This window comes from Aphis gossypii, chromosome 3 (assembly GCF_020184175.1).
Source record: "Aphis gossypii isolate Hap1 chromosome 3, ASM2018417v2, whole genome shotgun sequence".
NCBI lineage: Eukaryota > Metazoa > Arthropoda > Insecta > Hemiptera > Aphididae > Aphis > Aphis gossypii.
Genome location: NC_065532.1, coordinates 42,247,069 through 42,271,533, shown reverse-complemented (window position 1 = coordinate 42,271,533; position 24,465 = coordinate 42,247,069). Strand labels below are relative to the sequence as shown.

General features: G+C 31.1%; 1 protein-coding gene across 1 annotated transcript in view; it reads right to left on the bottom strand.

Annotated features, from left to right (window-relative positions):
• The window catches only part of LOC114128046 (mushroom body large-type Kenyon cell-specific protein 1-like), a 111,409-nt gene that overhangs the window by 48,366 nt on the left and 38,578 nt on the right, over positions 1 to 24,465 (bottom strand). The window contains exons 3-4 of the mRNA XM_050202707.1: positions 9,761 to 9,867; positions 1,456 to 1,614 (exon numbers count right to left, since the gene is read on the bottom strand). The gene's annotated coding sequence lies outside the window, so the exon portion shown is untranslated. The remainder of the gene's footprint in view (positions 1 to 1,455; positions 1,615 to 9,760; positions 9,868 to 24,465) is intronic.

Below are 24,465 nucleotides of genomic sequence, written 5' to 3'. Positions count from 1 at the left end.
TACGTCGTTAGACGTGAGTAATATTAATCATCGTGCTTATAGGATGTAACAAATAAGTCTCTGTTTAATAAACACTATAAATTATAATAGTAGTAAGTAAATATTCGGAAAATGGATCATAATATTATATCTACAACCACGTCTTTATATATATATACGTCATACAAGTCTCAGCCAGACTCGATCTCGTCTTCTCGCGTGCAACGTTTCGTAATTGGTATGTTTCCTGTGCAGTTTAGGCTTGCACGACGACGATTACACCGTCTGTATTGGAAATCATTAAAAGAAGATTTTAACCGTTCGTAGACACAATAATATATTATTTATAATACACATAATATACCTATATATTATTATAATATATATTATTTTGCATGTATAACGTGAGAGTGACGACCGGTTGCCCGCGGGAGCTACCGCGCAAAGACGATATCACGATAAATAATATTATAATAAATAGGAGAAAGTGCAGCGTTTATAGATATATCAAAACGTATACATATAGTTATATATACCTACACGATGTTATATATTATTATATATTCGCATTATAATAATTTATGTATATAAAAAAAAATAATATGATGTATGTTAAAGATATATATATTATATGAACGGTTTTCGACGAATTTTTGTGTACTCGAATAGCGGTCGAAGTACGCAGCTGTCGAAAAAAATGCAATTTCATGATGTCTGGAAAACATGTGCCAGATGTCTAATTACGTTATTGTATTTCTTAAGCAAAACTATTATATATATATATATTTTTTTTTTTTGGTTGCAGTAAGTATACCTAATAAGTTATATAGTATCCTCTATATGGCCCCACAATATTATAATGAATCCCGGACAAAATGTCCGAGTACAGCATTCTGTGAGTTATAGCCTATATACTGCAATTATATTACTTGTATAGAATATTAAATACCTACATTATATTTTAATAATTTTGCAAATTTTTAGCAACAAAAACGAATCGGGATTCGTCGTTAAACTTTTATAATTATCGCAGAACTTAATTCCCAGGGCTTTTCGGCTAATTATCATATATAATAATATAATATACGTATATTATAATATAGATAGGTATACACGCGTACAGTGTACACGTTTACAAGAACAATTTTCTCATAGACCTAATCACGGTCGCACACTGCGACTTATTGTCCCATTATAATAGTGGAACGCCGAACCACGCACTGCATGTTTATGCGTTTTCTTTTGGCTGCAGTAAATTGAACCAATTAAAGACAAATGAAACGTACCTACCTACGTATAATACGTACACGCGCGCACCGAGTCCAATAAATTCGAGTATACTTGTACACGTATAATTAGTATATTTATAGGCGTATTGTAATTACGCGTACAATATTATATTATACATAACATATATTATTAGTACTTACATATAGGTAAATGATTAATACATAGATACAATAGCTCAGTACATACCTCGTTAAAGACGCAGTAAACGCGCGTACTTGTACAGCTATAGAGTGTATAGATTCTAATGGAGATTTTTTTTTTATTGGGGACTAGATAGTAGTTGTTGTTCAGTCCCGTTCCCCTCCGCCTCGCCGTTTATTTGCTTTTTAAAATTACAGTGACTATCTGAAACATTAAATATCGTTCAATAGCGTTTGTTTTAAAACCTATAAACCTATATAGTATACTTTCTATTCTTATATATACGACTATATATCTAATGTTTATTATTAGTATTATTTTTACCTACTAAAATTATTTCCAACTATAAACAAGAGATAGAATTTCGATTTTTGGCGAAAAGGAAGACTATTACTATTTGTTGAGTGTTCCTTTACACCCCCGCACGCACACATATACACACATTTATATAGAGCTGCATTTGCGACCGGAACATGTATTAGGTATATCGAAATGAATGGATTTTTTCGCGCACATGCCGCGAAACGGTGTGAGAGAAAGAAAATTTACTCGAACTACAGCCTAGGTCGTTCGCCAATAATGTGGGAACGTACAACAGAGTACAGTATTATTCAGTAACAATTTTGCTTAGATAACCTTAAAACGTAGATAATGACAGAATAATACACGGAGCCGACAAAGACGCGGTGGTTTCGTGAAAAATTGGTTTTGAAAACAGACGAATTGTTTTTGAACGAAAAAAAGCACCAAGAGAGCAAAAAAAAAAAATACAACGAATAACCAAACATACGCCTACATGTTTTTTTTTTTTTTAAATATCATTCGGTTTTGCCATTTTTTTTTTTACACACACACTCCACTCGCACAGTGAGCCTATATCTACTATAACATATACATGATACCACGTTGATATTCCTATTTAGTTCTTTTAGCACTACGCTGAGATTCAGAAGTTTTCAATAGACCTACAGCATATATGAATGCTTTAAAACAATTTTTTATGTGCGTTATAATAGAGACGCATATATAGCGCACGAATTTCGCCACGACGGCAACGCAAGGCCAATTATACAGGGAGATTCGTCAAGCATGCTCACCTCCCTATTCTCTTAACCTTTAATAATGAATTTATGGAAGTTCTGATTTTTGGATTTTCAAGTATCTAGCTAGATTGCTTATGCGACTTTAGGAATACTTTTAATGGGCAACACACACTTCTTTTTTTTAAATATTCAAACCTTATTATTTTCTAGGTACTTAAACTATTATGGAAATGTATTTTTTTTTTTTAATTTTAACGTATATAAATCATTATTGCAAGAACGATTATTTTCAGAGTTGTTTATCTTTAAGAAGGCAATATATACTCCATGGTAATAAATAATAATTTTAGATAATACTTGTATATAGTTGTATATTGATACAGGGTAATGATGATGATGATTTAAAAACTATAATAATCTATATAAATTTGTTAAAGTTTTTTAATATTTTGTAAAAACTGTCAGAGTATAATATAAATTAATAAATACTACCTATACTATTATATATATATTAAAATAAAGACGGTGAGTTCAGAATTACCCCTGTGTATCTGGAGGTTTTAAAGATTTTACTAAAGTTACGAGTATACGTATATACGTACAATAGTTACAATAATATTTATATTTATATTGTTTTATGATATTTCAGACATATCGTATTGTGTCCTTATATATCCTAACTAGTTATGTCCGGTGATAAAAAAATACATAACATACGTGCGTATACGAAACTGAAAATCTAGTGTATAAAATACAATAGAGTAATATGTAATATATAGGTACATATCGACGATAATTTATTTCAACGTATATTCTACTGCTGCAGTAAACGTTTTAACGTTCTATAACTAAAGCTAACCTAGACGAAACTTGTGTTCAAATATTTTAAAAATCGAAATGGAAATTAATGATTTTGTTCCTCTAGGATGAAGATGAACAAACTCGAAAATTCATAAACTTTCTAATCCCTGTAGGTTTAGAAACTTGTATGACGTATAATAATTAAAATAACTATACGGTTGGTTCTTCAGCGTTTGATTATTATAATTAGAAAAGACATTCTACTAAGTTTTAGTGAATTATTGAAAAATATTTAAACGAAATTCGATTAATTCGAAAAAAACGTACGGGCGCATACGTTTGGTCAATTATCACTTCTGACTCTAATAATAATTAATACATATTACACATATAATATATTATTTTAACGAAAACTATGTATTTTGTGAGTTTGATGCACTATTCGACAGTTCGGTGCGCGTATTATATAACGTTTTTATTTCAAATCGTCAACAATAATAACGTTATTGACTGCATTATTCGCATTTTATTCGCCGATTGTATTCGTATATTTTATATTGTCATTATAGATTATACATTTATACCCAATATTAGTATTGCACGTTGCATATTTGTCGTGGCCCAGGAAGACATCTTCCTGCATATAAAATATACACAATGTACGTTATAGCACTCGATCACGACGACGACGACGACGCAGTCGTATGCGATCGGTGCTCATATAGTTTGAATATTCAATTGCGTATAATATCATGCATAGAAACAAAAAACAAAATTGTATTATTATTTATTATTCATATTACGTTACGACACATATATTCGTATTCGATAATGGCACGTGTGTGCATACTGCACATCCTTTGTGCAACTATAAAATAATTTATACAATTATCATAACATTATTGCGTAATAGTTTCCGAAAAAAAAATGTGGTGGGTACCTATTTTCGTTATAAAATCAAATCTGTATACGAATGCATTATAATAATTATCATAATACGCATATTATATTATTAAGCTGCAGCCGTTTCCACGTTGCTGCTTCCCGAACGTTCCGTGATCTTTTATTGTGCGTTATTCGAAAATTGTTTACCGAGTTTATGATGTTTTCGTTTGACAAGCCACAAACCTATCACGCGTATAATTTTTATAGCAAACACAACATGTCTTTATTTTTTCCGCACGTTTTGCACAGGAATCTTATCACAATATATTCTGTTGCGTATTTGATTCTTATAAGAGAACGCGACATCCGCATGAATTGTCGCCGTCTTACAAAATATGTACAATATAGCAAAAATGTTATGTTTACAATAACCCATTTTATAGTTTGATAATTTTAAAATAACGGTGAATGGATCCGTCAAAAAAAAAAAAAAAAAATTGTTTAATAAAGAAACTCGTCGTTATGAGCATTTTAAAATGTACAAAATATTTAAAATTATTATACGCATACTTACTGTTTAAAAATAACAAAAACTTTTAATTGATCAAAATAATTACAGCTCCTATTTATATTATGTTTGTATACTTTGTATATTTCTATTATGTAATTATATAAAAAGAAACCATTCAACATTTTTTATATTTTAATTCTTTATTATTTTGAGTGTTTTTATATTGGCTGTTATTAATTATACTTAAGAGTTGTGATTAAAGTTACTTAAATAATTTAGTATTTTTATTAATTAAGTGTAGACAGAAATTAATTTGATTTATAATTTTTACAGTTTTCAATTTATTAAGTATATGCCTATTAAAAGTTTTTATTTGGTTTTTTTTTTTTTGTTATTATTATGTTATTAGATAGTTTATTAGTTATGAAAAATTATTAGTTAAAAATTCTTTTCTATTCTGCTTATTCTAAGTCTAGAAAATGTCGAATAAACTCAAAGTTATTACTCGTAATAATTAAATTATAATATTACTTAATTATCAAAAAAGTTATAGAAAAATATGTTCATCAAAGAGGTGAGTAGGTATATAGGTATCAAACACAAAAACTTTTAGAACTGATAATAATTATTTTTCAGCTAAATATTTACTTCTATACCTATTAGTATCAGTTTGATACCATATTATATAAACAATTATTATTTTGAGTTTTAAAATACTTTATAAATAATTTTTTAAGAAATAGTTTACAATTTTAAAATAGCAAATTGTGTTAATAAGTAAATAGTATAATGTATAGATGAAAAGGTACGCACTGCACACTTAAAATAAATTCATCATCAATGTCGACTTTTTAAGTAGATATCTGCTGTTAAAATTAATGATTTAACAAGCCTAGCTGCAAGGTCTAAATATTAAAATATAAATTGGCTAACTTGTATTGTCCAAGGGTAATGTGTTCAATTTCGATTTTCATACAAAACAAGTTTTACACTAAAAAATATTTATTTTTTTTCCACTAGCCATTAATGTCATCGCGGTTGTATTAAACGTTACATGTGTATCTAATGATAATTAAAAATTACGATCTACTATACTACGCTAGTTTTGTGCAAAATACAGAGCCAAAACACTAAAAAAAACAAAAATATATATATAACATATATAGCCCATTCTTCACGATCATCTAAACAATATGTTAATGAATATTAGCGTGTTATACATTTTATATAAATCTGTTGGCCTTTGGCTCTATGTTTGTACACTTACACGTCAATGAAAATTATATACTCATCGGTAAAACGCGTTAAAGTCTGGACGCGATCAAAACTTTAAAGTTGGGAACTTTATAAGCCAATACACTATATATGTATAGTATATAAGTGTATGGTTCGTGAGTTTAATGTACATTTTTGAAATTTTTCAATTGCACGTGCAAGATTCTACAATATATTATTTAAATAAAACAATTATCGTCATAATAGGAACTCCATCTGCTGCATCCAGCTGTCGTTCGGTTGCGTATTTTATAATATATTATTATTATAATATTAAATTTTTCTCATTAGGTTTCGAATCAAGAAAATATCATACTAGACACGCAGTCGACTCATTTCCATTCAACACGGCAAAGATATAACATTACAATATTTCAATAGATATTCAAATATATTTTATAATTATTATTACATGACGTACGGAAACGCGAATACATATAATTAAAACGATGGAGTAGTAAATATCAATTAAATAATAATTAGTCACAGGAGTTGGTGAATAGTATAATTTATAAAACCTACATATTAATAATATATTATATTGTTATTCGCGTTTGAAAAATCCATTATAGCGTATAGCAGGCTGCATCGTTGTATTGTAACAATATATATTATATTTAAATTTATATATATTAAGCATAATGTATAAAAAATTGCACACCGAATGAAGAAAGTCCAATTTCGATTAAATTGGCTGAGAATTTCGTTTAGGTCAGAGGTGCTTTGATGTAAACAAGCCATAATATCGTACAAAGGCGATGCGTGATATCGTATTAGCCAATGCCAAACCGCGGTGTTAATATAAATATGTTATCTGCGAGTTTTAAGAAGGTTTTTTTCATTTCAGACACTCATTATGCATTCGAACGGATCTATTACTTAATTTGTTTTTATTTATTTTTTTAACATCAAATACCTACCGTCAATAAATTAATATTCATGCGTATTTATGCTTTTTAAAACTTACACATTCGCATGTATAATAATTACATAATAATAATCGTTATTTAATCCCCAGAGCTTTTTTAGTATTATCTAATATAATAATAACTGCAGAAATCAAATTTTATAACGTTGGCTTTGGACTTAATAATAGTATATACTATTGTTTGTATTTATTTCTACTTTCCAATTTTTATGCATTTATCGCAATTGTTTCGAAACCCATAAAATATGTAGTCGATGATTTGTTACTATATTATGTTCTGTTGTCGTCGAATATATTTTTTATTTATATATACGACATATAATACCTATATGCTTGGCTACAATTCGTGTTTACCCGTAAAAAATAGAAATTTATACAAAAAACGGGGGCGTGAAATAAATTAGCGAGGGACGTGAAAATCTGCAAAAAGGTATATATAATCGTTAATTAATAAATAACGATAAGAGAAACACTATATATTATAATATTCTCACACCTGCAGGTCTCGTGTCAATCGGAACGCGCAACATAAATTTACCGTCGTACAATACATAACCATACCTAACCTAACCCACAATGCGCAATATCAAGCACAGGTATTTTAGGTAGTTATAATATCAGTGTGCACACTAAATATTTATAGGTACACGTATATAAGCCACCGTATATAAAATACGCACACGAATCGACAGGGTTATCGAACCGGCGCAAGATTATATCGTTTTACGGTCCAGTCACACGTCATGTCGACGACCGTTTTATCATAGTATATACATATACGTTATACACTAATAATAATATATTATAATACAGGTAGTGCATAATTTTTATCGACACTTTGGGGGCCCCGCAGTGTTGGCCGCGTAAACACAATACACAATATACCTATATAAGTTCATAATAATATATACCTATATATAAGTTCATAATAATATATATATATATAACAACATTATCTCGGCGGGATAAAACGTTACGAGCAAGTCGAACGAGCACGACGCGTATTTATTATTATTATTATTATAATTTTTTTTTCGGCACTTAAAAATTACAACCTAAAAAAAAAAAACAATCACGCCAACCCGCTCACCGGTTTTTTACACGAGTCCTCCCCCCCCCCCGGTCGTCGCAGATGGTCCATTATAATGTGTGTACTTACGGTGGTGGTGTTTGTTATTTTGGAACGACACACACACACACATAATAATATCATAACGCGACGACGGTGCGGAGCTCGGGCAACCGAATGCACGTGAAGTAAGGTCAGGTCAGGCGGGCGGGTAGGCCGCCGGTCGGTCGCAAACCGGTCGTGTTCCCGCAGCCGTTTTTTTATTTTTATTTTTTTATTTTCTTGCCCGATGGATGCAATTTATGTATTTATTGCTTTGGTCGTTTTTTTATTTTTTTTTTTACGCTCTTTTCGTTTCGCTCTTTTTGTCGAAGATGCGAGCACACACGCTGCTATTGCTGCGGCGCAGACGGCGACATTAGTCGAAAACGCATGTACGTCGGGCTTTTTATTTTATACTTATATTTATTATTTTATTTATTTTTTTTTTAAGACCGCATTCCGGTTTGTTTAAAATTTTTTTTTCAGCACAAGACCCAGACCTACGCCAAAAACCAAACCAGTTTTGACCTTGGTCTTTGGCCGCCTATAATAATTTTTCTCTCTCCGTCTCTTCGTCTCTCTCTCTCGTTCTCTCTCTCGCGCCGTCGTTCATCTGTCTTTTGCGCTGCGGCCCTCCGTACGCGTACGCGCCTTCTCTCTTAAACCAGAACCCATTAAAAATAAAAATAAAAATTGTAAAAAAAAATCGTACTCTCGCGTCGCCTCCACGCGTGCGCCGTTGTCGAACTCGGCGGGGACCTTGAACCGGCACCGACTTCGCGCACTGTCGGGCCGAATTATTTTACGATTTTACGCGTTAAAACCTAACCTTCCACACAACACGCGCACCGCACCGCAGCAAACGCTTATTAAATAAGTCTAGGGCCCCCCATCATCGCGGACTGTCGCTACAAAATTCTCGCCGACACAAAAATGTATATTGTCACGTTTGTTCATTATAATATGTCTGTGTTATATACGTTCCAATAATAGAAACGAATAACTACGATACGTTATACTGTCGTGAGATTCACACGAATATCATATAGGCGTACTTTTTTTTATATGGACCGTTTTACATTTTCGAATTACCCTATTCAATTGTATCGTTTATATATGTTATTTTATTGTATTAATACGGTTTTCTTTAAAAAAAAACATTAAAACATGTAAATATAATGAGCGAATTTATTTTACTATATTATTATAGTATCATTTTTTTTCTGTTTTCTATATTTTTTAGCTCGCTAAATTTTGAATTCTTAAATCCTGTCTCTCTAGTAACTCTGGGTTGACCATCCCTGACAAGTGTATAAATGATAGCTGCACCGGAGCCGTACTCAATGCAGAATAAGAGGGCATAGGTCAGGGAAATATAATTTCAGAAGTATATAAACATATAAAAATAAACGCTCATTATACCATTGCAGTAAGCTTGAAATCAACGCGTTAATAATTACTTTCAAATGCAGTTCTATATTGTTATAATATTTATACTGGATAATTATTCAGTGGTGTAGCCTGCAGGGATATAAGTTTGTAAAACAGTAAATAATGAAATGATAGATTACAAAAAAATGGTTTATAGGTCATATAGAATACAACCTAACTTTATCGCCTCCTTTGAAATCCTCTCAACCACGTAAATATAATATGATGTAGCTGCGTGTAATATTATACATAAATTGTGTACCTATATTTTCGGATATAGAGTTTACACACAGCGTATATTTATATAATATATAGGTTGGTAGTGTTGTTACACGGTATACATAATACATAAAATATGTACTTACAGTTTCTACAGCTATAACATCGGTTTAAATTTCGGTGTCCTTTCTCTTTTTCGGCTTCAATGACAAATCATCTGCAGCACCTATCTGCCCGCCACAGAGTAAAATAGCTGCAACAGATATCGAAATATTTATTCATGTGGTTCAAAACTCGCTTGATTGTACACCATTTAAATTGCGATAAACGCTCGTTTTGACAAGGGCGTCCATCGGTGGGTGGGTGGGTGGGTGGGTGGGTGTGAAGAGGCGATTTCTCGTTTAGGTATTTCGCACTCTGATATACTATCTATGTATATGTATTTTTTTTTGATATAATATTATAATTTAGTAGGAAAAATATACGTTTATCAATTATTATCGTAAATCAAACTATAGAGGTATTATATTTTTTTTTTATACATAAACGTATGTACCCGTCAGCAATGTATATTTTTGTAGACGCCCTCTTGAAAACTACTGTGAAAATTGCAGTATCATAGAACAGCAAAGCACTTATAATAATATACCTTGAATCTATGTATAAATTGTTTAAAATTTCGAAGCCCGAGTGCACATTAATATCGGCTATTATTATATACATTATTTTAGCAAACGTATAATTTGTCAGTATATAAATCGCAACAAATCCGTTATTGAGTAATCATATATATTATTCCCCTCTCATCTAATATTGAGATTCCCCTTCTTGACCCAGGGCTAGTTTAAAGCTTGCAAAAACCGGTTTGTTTTGTTTTGTATGTATCAAAAATTATCGTACAAAATAATTTAGCAATAAGACAACTTTGAAATGTATATGCTTTTATATCAGTATGTGCCAATTATATTACATTGCACCATTGAGCCCAATGACTAAAATAATATTATTCTAAAAAACATAAAAGTAACTGTACAACTTAAAATATTATACTGGTGATAAGCATGGCAAGATAGGTAAGTATTATTATTTTGTTATTTTTACCCAATCTAATAATACACAATATGTCAACATATTATATTATGTGTGTAGTAATTATAAATAAGTATGCAAGTATATTTTTTTTTTTACAATAATCACAAATAATGCTCATAAGAGTATTATATAATAAAATAAATTGATAAGCTACATTTTAAAAAGTCTGAGGACTTAGGCGAAAGAGTTATCTATCAATGATGGAACTTTTTGATGTGGAGTAGGGAGAATTAAAGACCTATTGATTGGTAGGTCACGGCACAAAGTTCGTTTTAGTCACCTTCTGTGTACAGTCAACAATAAAGGGGACGAACAGTTTTTAGATCAATTAATTGCGACTATTGCGGAGATTCAAGTGTAGGTGTCTGTAGATTATTTAACAACGTTTTGTACCGGTGAAATACAGACATTCTTATGAGTTTGTGACATACTTTATAGAATTTAAGTAATTTATACGAAGTAATTTTGGTTGAAATTTTCGAATTTAATTGATGTTGATGGGTTTGATAGCTCTCTATAGTTGGATATCATAATTCATAAGTCAAAATTGGTCTGAGAAGCAGTCTATACACGCGGGAATTTTATTTTTGAGTTAAGCGTGTTTAAACGGGAGAAGAAGACGTAGCTGTTGAGAACATTTGTTTAAGGTGGTGCACTTAGAATGGATATGGATGCTAAAGCTAGTCGATGATGTAGTAGTATAGGACTAGATAATGAAAGTTTTAGACAGATGGTAGTAATAAGTGATTGAAATATTATTATCTCATACAGAAGATGTATTTTGCTTTGTTGAATTCGTTATTTCACTCATTCTGGTATAAACCATATCAGAAAAAAAATTAGCCAATTTTGGATGAGGTTTGGAGGCTAAATATTACTGCGATAATTTGAGTACCTACGCATTTATATTATAAACGTCTAAAATATTATTGAGACGTGTTCGGTCAATTTAAAATAGAAACGTGAGCCATTATGTTATAAAATATTATTATTATTATTACTCATTATAGATTACCAAACGGCGGTTTGAATTTAAAACCAATTTTTTTCATATAATACTTAATTAATGAGATTCGCGATAAAGTATTACAAAAGTTTATATACATACGTTCATAATTGTTTATCGTACAGACGAAATAAATAAGGTACAGTATACATAGATAAACACAATAAGGTATATACTAAAAAAAATTGGTTTTATACGATTAAACTGCCGTCGTTGTATAAGCTATTCTAAAATATCAACAATCGTATTAATTCCTGTTAATTCGCTTAAAGTGTATACCTAAACATATAATATGTTTCAATACGATATTTATAATAGATAGCTTAATTATTACATCACGCGTATATTATCTCGCATAATATATGTATATGGCGTTCCGGCGGCTGGCTGCGTGAAATCAATTTTTATTTATTATAGAAATCCACCCAGTATATAAGAAGAGTACATATAAATGAGCCTTCTTTATATGTTCTTTCAGATTTTGTTTTTCGTCATTATATACACACAAATTTACAAATAGATGTAGGTACGTACGACCGACTACCGGCCGTATATGTACATCAAATAAAAAATGTTAATTTTTGTTTTAACGAGGAAATGCGAAACGTTTCATCAGCGAATTTTTTTAATTACTTTTATATTTTTCATATCTATTATGCCTGATTTTTCAGTTTTTTTAAAAGCGTTTTAACACAGTTTAACCGTATATCAGAATATACTATAATAAGATTATATAAACATTTGGCTAGTAATGATATAATATTTTCGATAAAAATTAATAATAATTAACAATATAATATATATACTATATAGTATAATATAGTTTTAAATAGGTACGTATAATATTATACCCGAGATTTATCGAAGTTATTTCTGAATTGTTATTAAAAAACGACGCATTAGCGTAATTTTACTGTACCTACTTGTGAGGTTAAGGTTAATGATATTTTTTGCACATAATGAACAATGCATAAAAAATTTATATTATTATATTATTTATGTATGTTTTTGTGTTATATAACAAAACATCTTTAAAATTATCGTACACATATTTAAATGATAAACAATAATGACACAACCGTGATGACACCAAGAAATACAAATTTAATATTTTAGTTGTCAATGTCGCAGACCGCAACTCAGTGTAGTCAGTGTAGTGTTTCAGTCCCTAACGCGATCACTGCCGTAGACTATATTGTAATGTTCTAAAAAAGCATACTCTATTATCTACATTCTACAACGTTAAAACTCTATGTACTATGTTATTATTATTGTTCTATAAAAAATGGCCTGTATTGTAAATTAATAAAACCTAAATTATAACAGCCAGTATAAGGACTTGATATTTTGTTTGTATTATTCCTATAAATTATGAATAAGCAGTATACCAGTAATAATAAAAAAAGGAAAAGTTTTTTGTGGGATACCCCCTAATTACGCCGTTAAAACGATGAATATTTATTTAAAAAGTAAATATGATTGTTTTTTTACGACTTACAATAATTATAGTTTAAATTAATTTTATTCCGCTCGTTAGTTCAAATAACTTAATTTGACTTGTGGAACTTTCAGGAATATCGTTGTTTGCATTTAATCGATTTAATTCTCCGCAATCTGCTATGCTACATAATGAAAAATGACATAACTTCTGATTCGAGCAAATATCTATATGTATAAATTTCAAAGCAAAATTATTGCTTTTAATATTAACTGCAAATAATATTTACACGCAACAAACTTGTTGGACGCTTATCCGCGATTTCAATACTACACGTTTAATTATTATTAAACGAATAATTATTTAGATCAAATTAATAGTATATAAAATATTTACACATCAATGTAGTCATTGTGGTCCACATTTATTGTCATATTGTGTTATTGACTATTACAGGGCGAATATAATAATGTGAAATGTGGATACAAACGGCCAAACTCGTCGAATGGAAACAAAACAAATAGCACTCATCGTCACTCACCGATCGGACTGCGTGAAGTCGGTATAAATAAAAAGGCATTATATTATATTATATTATGTACAACAGTTGTCAAATTAATATTTAAAAAAAAAATTATCAGTGCGACGTTGGGACTATAAACGCAGTTACATTTAAATAGGTGTTTATCCACCAATTCATATGTGTTTATATATAGCATTATAGTTACATTATATTATTATGATACGAATTATATAAGACTATTATTGTGTGTATAGACGTATACGTTATATAACAATATTTACCTTAAACGTTTTCTCGATGAATTATTTGTTTTGACGAACCGAATGAGTCGACTGCAATAATGGCGTCTGTGTCTATATATATTTATGCATACCTAAACTACAATTTATCATAACATAATATTATAATAAATAAAACGCAATTTTTTTTTTTTTATGTCTTTATCCCGATTGAGTATCGTCGTAATTGTATACGTTAACGACACCATATATCTGTATAATGTAGATAGTTAACGTTAAATTATTTGAAAAATTTGACATTTTATTAGTATATTAATCAGAATAATAAAAATATACATATACGGTATAAGATTTCCTTATCGTTCATATATATATATATATATACACAGCACTTTGCACTCATATCTATGTACAAATATAATATACCAATATATTATATAGTTCTTTTATTATATGAATATCGGCGGTATTATGTGCAAATATATATTTATGTGTGTATACTATTGATTGATTATTATTTATTACATATAATATTATGGTTTGTATAGCTATTTCTATAGTATAAGTACATAAATAAACGATTAAAGCGCATTGTGGGTAAATAATAATTAATAAAATAATCACGATTGTTATAAATTCCAATTTTTATAATATAGTCAACGGTAGGTATGAGTATGAAATGTTTTATAATAAATTTTTGTACTATTTGTCCAAAATAACGTTTCAAATATAAATTATGTAATAATATATAAAATATATTATTATATTCTAGTGGTTTATATAATAACTAGTAGCCATATAGATATCGATATTTCAAACCCGGAAACTTGAGTAGATACGTATAATATATAAATAATACTGTACCTAATTAATTAAAGATAATTCCTATATGAGTAATATAAAGCCAAATCAACAAAATTCAAAATGCTTAATAGAACTGTAAAATCAATATTATTAAAATACATATTAGTATATCAATAAACCCATGTTATATCAATGAAATATCAATAAATTGGTAATAGCTTGATAAAATATTATAGGTATATACTTATGTTATACATATTATACAGGGTGATTCTTTAATCGAACAAATATATTTTTTTTTATTGACAACGTTCGTTTTTAATTTTATTTTCTAATGCAGAAAATTCAATGGAGTATTTTGATACATAGAAATTAAAATTCGAACAACTAAATAAATTATGAGTTATAACTTCTAAGTATTTAATGTTTTGGTTAGCGAAGTGTAATAGTATAGGTACATAAATGTTGATCTACTAATCCACTGGCATGTAAAATTTAAATGCTTAAAAACTACTCGTCCAAATTTTGATTTATCTTTATCATAATACATACTTCAACAAATATTCTGCTTCTGAATATGAATTTAAAAATGTAGGTATGTTGTCCTTCAAAAATGTTAAACATAATAGTGATAAAAATATAGTCTTTTTTAAAAAAAATTGAGTTTTATTTAGACTGGAAATAATATATACTATTAATAGATTTTGAAGTAAAAAATGTTCAGTTATAAAAGAATAACCAGAATATACATAATGATGTATATTGATATACCTATATACATTATACATGTAACCTTATAATATATATAAGGTTTCGAAGTCTTGGTAAAGTTTGTTTCAATTTCATCTTTAATTACAAATCAATTGATATATATATTATATATATATATATAGTATATACATTAAATTTATAATTTATTTACTTACGAAAATGTTATTAAAAGGTTTAACCGTTCTAAAATCGTATGTGGGTAATATAGGTAGGTAAGTAGCACATCATAGACCTATACTTTATAATATATATATAATATATATATTATGTATAACAGTATATGTTTAATGTTTATATTATACTAATTAATTACTATTTCCATAAGTATGATTAATATGTTCTGTTAATTCAATTACATTCGACAGTGAAAACCGTAAAGTGAATTAGAAAAAAATAAATAATAGACGTTCTTTTGAGTTGTACGAATTTCTAATCGCGTTGTCAAAAATATTAGTTGGATTGCTTCTTCCCAAAATTTAAACGGTGTTTTACTATTATATTAAGTAGGTATATTCAAACCTTGTAACTCTACAGAGTGCACATAATATGCAAAAACATAATAATTAAACAGTATATATAGTAGCCGGTTGAATATACGCGATTAATATTATTAGTCGGTAGAGGTACCTACCTATATTTATGTATACTATCATTAGTATCTACAATACGACGTGTATAATAATATTTATATTATTATTGAATATTGGTAATATTATGTACCTATAAAAAAGTGGTATATATCGACGTGATAACAACTGTTATATAGCCGGTGCATCGAGTAATGGTGTACAGATGAATCTATTATCCATAAAGTCTTTACACCGTTTATATGTGTATAAATATAAATATTATATATGCATATAAAATGCATAATAATAACACAATGATTGGCATCGACCGTGGTTACCTTGTACACACACACACACACACACACACACACACACATCGCATATTATATGCTATATGAATACGGTTAGCATTTCAATGATATAATTAAGAGACAGCTGCTGCAGCTACCTACTTACTGCAGAATAACGCGCTTAAAAGCAGCATGAGGTCAAAGATAATAAGTAAAATAATAATAATACAAACAAATTAAACTTTTTAAATCAATCGACGAAATAACGGGAAATTACTGCAGTGTTTTATGTTGTTGTTACTTGTGGTGCAAATTTGTTCTAAATTTGTCTAATTTGTTTCGTGTATAAGTTTAAAAGCGAAATATATACGTTTTCGTGTATCAAAGAACGTACAAATGTTATGTAACTTGTCATATAGCTTATTATTATATTTTGTATACAACGCACTAAATAATAAGACGTATCGCTACAGTTGCGAATTTAAGCCATAATACGCTCTAAATTTCACAATAATTATTCAGGTAATACTGTAAAACAATAAATACATTATACGAATCGTCCAATCGTATATAAGTTTAGATTGGATACGTACATAAACATAGCTTTTAGGAATCATACGTAGTTATAATATATTATTATAATTGCTTAAAGATCGGTATCTGTGCATAATATTTAATCTAAATAATAGACACACATGACACGCATATATTATAATATGATATATAGGTACCGCGAGTATAGCGCAAAACGAGCGTTGGCGTCGTAGTCGTTATGAGATTCATCACCACGAGAACAATTAAAAATTATTCGTGACGAAATATTATATTAAGCGATTTACCAATCATGCACACAATAATTTAAAACCACGTTTTTATGTTTAAAATATTCTGATTTTTGGAATTTTTAAATATATCTTTCATCGAAGGCTATCTATTTTCGAATATACATCGATCACGCGGTCTATATCGAATATCTAGTATAGAAATTTGCATAGGACACTCCCTAAAAAGTGTACTACATAAATTATTTAATATACGTATCATATAGTATAGCGGAGTAGGGGGGATAGCATGCTTGGTTAATCACTCTGCAATATAGGTGTGACCGGCCACTTTAGCACATTTCACGTAATGTATTACACCTAGGTCCTGAAAACTTTTCAAAAAATCGGCCCGAACAAGTTTATATGTTGTAGTCTAATATTATATATATAGTGAGCTTATAATGCGTAAAATAACGACACACAATGGGTGCGAGTGCATTGTGCAGTGTACGATGCAAATGGGCGGGTCGCGCGAATACTTTTACTCGAAATTTAAACGGAGCAGAATGAAAACAATTGCGAACACAAACGCAATCACAATATATATATAATATTATCATTATACATTATAATATATCCGCACCCACGCACGTTTGTCTTGGACTTGCTGCAGTGTGGTGGCGACGATATTGTGCGTATCAAATGATTTATAATTTATGTGCGGCGGCTGCAACAGACTGCTGCAGTATTCGAGCCAGTTCGAACCACGAACTTTTATAATGTTATACGATATCATGTACGGGAAGACAACACGAAACTGCAGTCTTCACGCTTTGCATTTTCAGAGAGAAATGCAGCGACATGCAAGGCCGGTTAAATTGGGACGTTTTAAGAAGAGAATATCGTTGAAACGATCGTAGAGCGCACAGTCCTTGACGCGCACGAAAAACGCAAAAACTCGATTAGCGCATGCGCGATTACGTCGATGTAAAAAAAAAAGAGATGTTTTTTCTTAAAAAATCTGTATAGGTACACTTAATGGTGGTGTAGTGCATTTTTTTTCAAAACATTACAGATAGAAACTCGGCGGCGGCGGTGGCGGAGGATCGCCGTCGCATAACGCTTATATAACAGAATAATATAATTATACGCTATATATAGACGACTGCACTCGCGTAAAGGATAGGCCGCGGCCGGTGATTATCCGGTCGGTGCAACAATGCCGTCGGTGCAGCGTAGGACAAAAAATAAATCTCCTCCGTCCGGAGAGCCTATAAGGAGGGCGTAATAATAGTATTAAACGTATATAGGTATGGCGTGTGCGAGTGTGCTGTAGTAATTGGTCACCGGCGCAGCGATCGACCGAGGTCAGTTATTTGCGCGCGTCTGTGTGCGTGTCGTCTTTCTTTTAGCGCTGTGCACCACACTGCGATATCGTTGCGGTGGACGGGTATGATGGTTTTTTGTTTTGTCGTTTTTTTTCGACGCGGCGGAATACGGTTTTTGCGAAAACGACGCACGGGGAGAAGACGGGAAGAAGAAGAAGATTTGGAAGAATACTGCAGAGGAAACGACGACGACGACGAAGGAGAAGAAAGAACGAGAGAAAAAGACGTTTGTGTGTGGAATATAATACGGGCGATATCGTGTGCTCGAGCGACCGGTTTGGTCGTCGTCGGAAAAATCGACACAGAGAGAGAGAGAGAGAGAGAGGAGAAAAACGCTCGGTGATGGGTACCTACGAAATATAATAGTAATACACATTTATGTGTGTGTATAATATATATTTATATTATTATATTAAACCTATAATAGCAATCGAACGAGCACGCAATCGTCGTCGTCGACGAGAAGAAACAACCACGCGCGAGACGCGCACAAAGAATATACGCGCGCGGGCTCGCGTTCAACGCACTCTGCGCCGTCCGCGCACACGGTCGGCGCAGACAATGGGGTCCTTCCGCCCCCCCTCCCCCGTATACGCACACACACACACATGACGTTTTTCGTTCTCTCTTACCGTTTTTTACTTTTTTTTTTTTTCGGACGCGCATACGATATCATTTTTATTGCCGCATTCTGCGCGCGCGCGCAAACCGGACGGACGGACGGACGAACGAAACCGAACCGACCGTCGGCGGGTCGACGACCCTCCCTAAATAAAAAAAAAAACACACACACACAACACATAAAAACCACAGAAAACCCGTTTCCCTTTTGCTCTCCGTCGCCGCCGTCACAACGCGCGCATTTTATATTATGTAGGTACCTACCTACCTATATAACAATAATAATATTAATATCGTACGTTTTTGTTTCCCCCCCCCCTCGACGGCCATTACAGCGATGCGGTGCGCACGAATGACCGCAGTGACATAGGTCGGGACGCGACTGCAGCCGCCGCCGCCGTCGTCGTCGTCGTCGGAAATTCGGCGTACGTGCGTACGTGCGTTTTTTCACAGTCGCGCGGTGCAGTGTGCCGCCATCATTGCACCGCCACCGCCGCCGCCGCCACTGCCGCAGGGTCTGGCAAAATGCGTGCCCGTCAAACGCGCGATACACCGGAACGATATCCTCGTGTTAGGACGAGAAATTGAAAAATTACCCGACCAGCTCCGATCAGTTTAGTACTCGATTTCGTTTAATCTCCGAAGAATCAACACTATAAAATATAATAATAATTAATAACGCTGCGCGTATCAGCCGATCCCACATCACGACAAACGATTAAATGGCCGGAGATTTTAACACTTCTCAAACGCCTAAAATTCGTTTTAGGCTTTTGATTTTACACTGAGCCGATATATTTATTAGTTATTATAACTGATCCTGCACGACTGCGTTTAACTACATTAAAATAACTTATAGTGTGTAAAATTATATGAAATTTGAATAGATTACTATTAGGTATGTGTTTTATGTATAAACAAAGGCAAACAAACAACGAAATATTAGTCTTTCCGGAGCCAACGAATCCCTGCGTGAACAAAAATGTAAAATTTGAAAATTGGCTTATTTGCATTGATTTATGTATATAATATAAGACTATATGTACCCTTTTATTAATATTTAGATAGCTACAAAAACCCAAGAAACAACGAGTCTGTTTGCACTGCGTTCTCGGTGTATGAAATAATAAATTGACAGTGGTTTGTGTCTCCATAAAAATTTGAAAATGACGAGGTACTGAGGACTCGTGTCCAGCGATAATCTGCCTAGTGCGTGGGATTTCTTTTTTTTCCCTATATGATGCTTTTTCGCAGCGTAGTGCGGTGGGTCTCGTGTGACGAACATCAAGGATTTAGGTATACAAAAAATAAGGAGTAATGTATTCTTACATATTACGCGTATGGGAATATAAGTACGGTAACTGACGGTCCAAGCTATTACTGTTTCGCCCACGCTACAACGACATATTATATCCAATGAGTGTATTGTACAGGGTGACTTATATTGTGAAGCGCCCTCCCGTTGTGGGGTCGAAATACGATGGGCGTGACCGCGACGATACACTGCAGCATCATGACACACAGAACCCCTCATTCGGGGAGAAAAAAATCTGTCCATTTATACCGAGAACGCGTTGCGACGAGCCGCCCTCGACGACCCACTGTCGAGCGGACATATACACATTATACCTACCATGGTGTATATTAGAATAATAGCCGTAACGTTCAGAGCAGTGAACCGTTTGTCGACGGGCTCGGAAACAGATCCACACCCCCACCCCCTAACGCTCAAAATGGACGCCGCGCCTTCTCGTATATAGCAGCTGTGTATCTAAATAGGCGCAGGCAGATCCTATGAAAAAATAAAGACGACACACGGCATATTAGTGTATTGTTAGTATATTTACGTTTTTTTTTTTATAATTTTTAACCTTAGCACGATTGTTTAAAAAGCAGTGCAATCGCCCGCATCCTGTGTCCCACGCTTACCTAGGTATATAATATAACGTGTACACATATTTTATTTAAAACGTAAATATTATAAATATTTTCTTTCGTAATATTATAATTATATACGAAAACAAATCATCCGAGACAATATTGTGATATATAATTAGTGTACCTACTACTATTGCGGGTTTCGCGATGCTCTGTAGGATTTAGTGTGTACAATTTCGATACGATTCTGCTGTAATCGTCAGATCGTCCACATTGTCGAATTCGTAAACGATAGAGTATTACCTATATAATTTTGTCTGCTATACATCATGTACCAGTACTAATATAATATTATGAAATAATGATGATGCGCCGCCCGCGCCAGACTGCTGTGAAAAAAAAACGTGCCTTAACGTTTGGCAAAAACGAAAAGAAATACGAACGGTTCACCGCCGCCGTATAAATAATATATTATTATTATTATTATATGTATACTTAAAACGCATATACGACGAAGACGGCGACATAACCTAACCCAACGACTGTGTAGTTATTGTGTGCAGACCATTGGTGAATGGTCGGGGGGGGGGGGGGGGCTGTGGGACACGCCACGAAACAATGCACACGGACAACAAAAAAAATATTACACACGGCTATATTATAGGCGTATAGTATATATATATAAATTATTGGCGATTTGCACGCACTATATAATATTATTGTTGTGTAGTTGGAGCAAACGGCCTGAATAGAAATTATATTAGGGACGACGCTCGTATTTGTTCTGTTCCAGTAGTCGTATATTATATTTAAAATTTTCATGCATTGCGTACCTATATAATGTTATGTGCGTGCTATATATTATTATATTGTGTGTATACCTACACGCGTTTTTACGGCGTCTATGTGCTGAATGATTCATTTATCAAACAACATACTCATTATTTCAAAATCTATAAGTATTTTTGAAAATGTTTTTTTTTTACTCGATTTCCAGTCGATAAGTAAAACGACGTTTAAAAATATATACATGTAACATGTACATATTTCTTATCGTTCTAAATTTTTAAGTTTTTTACTTTTTTGAATGACAATAATTACGTTAGGTATACGTTTATGATTTCATACTTCGAAGCAGAATATTTTTTGGAGTATTTTGATATTTGACACACAAATATCTCTAGATCTATATTTAAAGTATCCTGATGAGCGGAGTAGAGAGGCACGTACTAGATACCTGGTAAAATGTTGGTCTACTATACCTACTCTGCTTACATAAACGTTGAGTATGTACCTACTTATAATGCATAAACTACTCATCCCAATATCGATTTTTATGTAACGAATACTTTGAAAAATATTCTACTACAGAATATTATGAAATTAAAGCTATATTTTTTCGTCCAAAAAAAAAGTAAAAACTTAAACAATTACCTACCCATAACGATAAAAAAAATTTTAAATATGTATTTTTTAAAATTCTGTTTTATTTTGACTGGAAATTTTAGATAAAAATATTGGTATATTCAGAAACATTTATAGATTTTGAAATAACGATTATTCGAATTCGGACACATTAATGTGTGTAATCGTTTTTAAATTTATTCACCAATAGTGGTATGTCGTTTGAAGCACTGTAGTTTCAACCAAGAATAAACTCAACGTGTGTAGGTACATATAATTATTATTATTATTTGGAAGAATTCGAGGGAAAGTAACATTTTGTTTATCATAAAGAACATATTTTCAATGAAAAAAAAAATCCAACACAAAAATAAGTTTTTCGCATCATAATAATTAATAATATTCATTGTAGGTACACGGTACAATTTTCTTGTGTATTTTTGTATTAAATCAGTGTAACACCGGGGATATGATGAATCATTAACTGTCATAAAATATTATAATTTAATGTTAATTCTATAAATAATAACGCATGTTGATTACTGCATCGTTTTTAAAGCAGTTATCGTGATCTTGTGACTTGTTAAAACAATAATAATAATAATGTAATCTGCGCACAGTGTATGTGTACCCTACACTTGTATTCAACTAACTCAATCCATTATACTGAAAGTGCGGTAGTTTAATGAGATTACAAAAATTAAGATAAATTCTATTAGAATAATTTTCCCGAGCGGAGTATAATAGGTATGCCTATAGGTTTACATGTGTGTTGTATTACACATAAAATAATTATTCACCAAGCATAAATACTCCTATTTTTTATGTGATATACATTTATACAAAACTTTTATTTTTTGAGTATACTATTAAGGTCCTTTACTCATACCCCATGTTTGAAATACTTAAATTTTTGTATGCGATTTGAGAAGTGTCCTGTAGTAATTTACAAATTTGATTTTTTTTAACGAGAATAACGGTTCTGTTTTGTGAATTATTAAAGAGATGATTTTTTAAGAATGTTGATGAAAATAAATCAAAATTTATTAACGAGTAATTATCGAGTTATTAAATTTTAATTTATGATGACAATATTCTACCATCTATGTAAATGTTTCTATGAGGTAATTAAATAATTAATATTAATTAATTATTATAATTTTAAAATGTGTTAATATAATTAATATTATCATATTTTAATAATAATAAAAAAAAAATAGAATATATTGCGTTTATTTTATGAAAAAACATTATTAAGGAAGGGCCATTACCTATATCTTCTGTAATTCATAAACTTTAATAATTTTTTTTAATTTCGATTTCAATAATGAATCAAGATTTTAAAGAAAATCATCTAACTTAGAATTTACAGTAAAAAAAGAACAATTGCTTTTTTATTTATTTAAAAAAAAAAAAAGAGGATAAGTTAAGTTTGCATTATCACAGAATAATAGTAAAAGGTAAAAAGTCGAAGTATTTTAAAATACTGTGCTTAGTTTTTAAGTATATTTTAAAATTCCAAAAATCAGATTGTGAATAAATGCATTTTTTAAGGATAAAAGTAGGGTTGAGTGTACTTGGTGAATCATTTTATATAAATACATCTACATCGTTGAGCGTTCATATATCTATACATGTAATGCTACCATGGTAGCATTATTATTTTTTTTAATATACTTTTTTACATGTTTATGAATAACATAAATATGTATATTTTGTGTGAAGTCTACAATATTTTGAAATAATAATAAATTTTTACCATTTATAGTGATATTAAATATTGATGATTCCATAGTCTACGTAACCTCCTGCTCTCGACTGTTCATGTCGAACTATAAAACTCCGTCTCCAACACCAAAAATTAATCGTTGTCGCCAATCTTCATTACCAAATTTAATATCCTTAACTGTTTTTATAGGTACTGTTGTTAACACCGTTTATCCATTTTTATTTGCATAATCGATGTTTATTCAAATAAATATAATGTGTAAATGTTGTAAATATATATATATACAAATAGCTACTGTTTAAATAATAATAAAAATTTATAATTTATAATGGTTA